The following is a 2,861-nucleotide window of genomic DNA, read 5'->3' on the forward strand; positions in this document are numbered from 1 at the left end:
CTGTTCAAGCATGACACATAATTTTGGGGGTGAGTGTGACTCCCACTGGAAAAGTGACTTCTGAATCACAAGCAATGCAGCCCAGTGCCCTTATGATGCATGGTACTTGTACATGGGCATACAGCATGCATGAGCTGTCAAGCATGACACATAAGTGGTGTGTGGTTGAGCCCAGCTGCACAATATCACCTGTGCACTTAAGTGAAGTGCAGTGATTCATAGATGTGTGGAACCTAACCTAATCGGAGTACATATTGCACAAACATGGTTGCAATTTAAGCAGATGTGCCTCCCTTTTAAGTGGTAAGCCTTGCACAGAGAAAGAAGGAACAGCAGCACATATACAGCAGTTTGAAGCAGGTTTCTGGCAGCAGAGTAATGTACTTTAAAAAGGATACAGCCTTGAGGTATGCAGTGTTTTGTGGTGCTGTGGTATGACGCATTTCTCAGGTGTGTTGCTCATGTGAGCCCTTTCCTAGGAATAGAGTATGGGTACATAGAGTAATCTGTACTGTGGTTTCCTCCTTGAACTTTTACCTGCATGTAAGTTTGCATAATATATGTGACTGAATATCCACACAGTAGTTGTGTGAAGGCAGCCCACTATCAGGACTGCCTTGTCCCTTCACTATTCTGTATGCTCTAAAAAGACACACTGTGTACGTATGCTGTAGGGACAGCTGTAATTAGACTCCCTGTATGTAACCTCAGCATTAGAGCCCATTAACCCACTGTAACCTGTGACCCATTTAGTGGCCACTGCTTCTATCTGTAAAGCCCACACTTCTCCTGTATATCTCTGTGGGCCCCTGTTTGGTTGCCAACCTATCTGTAGTCATGCACAAGGCCATGGAGTTCAGAGATGATTTTGTGCTAAGTCTCTTGAGGACTCAGATGGCACAGATCACTCCATATAGAGAATAGCAGATGTCACCATCGCTGCCCTTTCCAGTATTGTTGCCCGTGATGAGGTTATGGGTACATGTTGGGAGGCTGTTGCAGGGTATGCAATTTAGTTTTGCAAGTCTTAGGAGTATTTCACCCCACCATATCATCTGGGCAGAAACACCTGTCACCCTACAGGGACAGGGCATTTCACCAGTAGGATCCGTACAAGTCCGATTCCAAGAGTACAGTGACATGTCTTGCAGGGTGATGCTAGTCCTACCACATTAAGCCATTTCAGTGGCCGCAGAACATGGTCACATTGTGGGGCTGCTTCCCAGTCATAGTCCTAAATCTTCTCTCGCTTCCTGTCACTGGAGGGTTTTGTCTAGGACACAAAGTATCATTTGTCCCAACTCCCTTGTCTCCACCTCCAGTGACATGGCTACTCAACCTCAGTGGTGATGTGAGCCATGTCATGCTATAAATTATGGTGACTATGACCCACTCCATCCTCCCCTCCTATGTGGTTTATGTGAAGATTTCTGATGTACAGTGTGACTTGACCATGCACTACCCAGTCTAGTCTTTAAAGGAAAAGTTCACCTTCATCTGCAGGTTAGCTCATCTCAGAGGTGCCTTTTTGCCCTACAGTATGCTTGCAGTATGTTTTAATTACTGGAAACCATCCTGTACTTTATAAAACTCTCCTTTTTGTCTTGAAATGGAAAAATGGAAAGGCCAATTCATTTTTACACACTTAAACTCTTGTGTGCTCTCGTACAGGTATTTGTCTCTCCATGACGTACCATAAACATATGCTGCGGTAGCGTTGTCGCCTCACAGACGTTGCCCGTTCGATTGTCAGTTAGAGCATCTTCTGTGTGGCGACATTCCTTCGTTGAAGGTTGTGCGTTAGGCCCGGCAAGCCAGCACGTAAAACTCTACTGCCAATCATTAGCGGACCGGAGTTCCGCTGTGGCGACCCCTAACTGGGGGAAAAGCCGAAAGACACAAACAATTCACTTGTTGGAGGCGTTATATTTTGTAATTGCAACATCTTTACAGATAGCAGTGTTTGTCTTTTTTGTACAGCACAAAGAATGTCTAATGATCTGTCGTGGGCGGGGATTGTGATTTTGATGTGAACACCGGGTACTGAAACAAAGGAACAAAGATTATAGTTTTGAGGAACTGAACATCTGATACTTAAAGGAGTAAAGATATATACACAGCAAATGTTCCACCTCGTAAATTTTCCCCTACTTGCATAACGATAGCATTTTATTTTTTTTTATTTGACGCATTTTGAAACCGTGTAATGTGGTGTGGTTATTTTGGTTCTCCCCCCTGAGTTATAATGTAAAGTGTACAAACCCTTTAGCTCAAACCATCATCGTATGTAGCCTAACCTAGTTTGCCAATTTATTCAAAAGAGCCACACAATTCCATTATTGATCATTTTTCTGGAGCTCTGATTCCATGGATATCTTTTTTTTCATACATTTTTTGTCAGAGTTTACTACTCTGGGTCTCCTGGTCAGTTAACAGGTAATCACTAGTTGCCCTCAAAGTTTTTGTCATAACTCCTTAGTTGCAGCTTCACCTTTTATCAGCCACTGTTCTGTGGTCAGACAGCTATGTATTAGCAGTTCTAATTTTACAGCAAAAAGCCTTCATTATATCTGCCGGAAGGGTTTCCACATTTGCACCTTCAGTTTGCTTGTTTAGCTTTGTTTCAGGCCTTTACACACACTGTGCATGTTGCACCACTTTGGAAACCTCTTCAGTCAACAATCTGTTTTTTTTACATGTCCAGTGTTTCTTTTCTATTATATATTTTTGTTTTCTTTTTACTAGTTCAAATCACATGTACACTTTTATGCATTGCTTTTCATACTGTTGTACCATATTAAATCCACTCCTTACTTGTGAGGTGACAAAGACTGCGGTGGTGGTGCTGCGGTAGCGTTGTC

Source organism: Protopterus annectens, chromosome 5.part0 (genome assembly GCF_019279795.1).
Source record: "Protopterus annectens isolate FY-2018-M chromosome 5.part0, PAN1.0, whole genome shotgun sequence".
Lineage (NCBI taxonomy): Eukaryota > Metazoa > Chordata > Ceratodontiformes > Protopteridae > Protopterus > Protopterus annectens.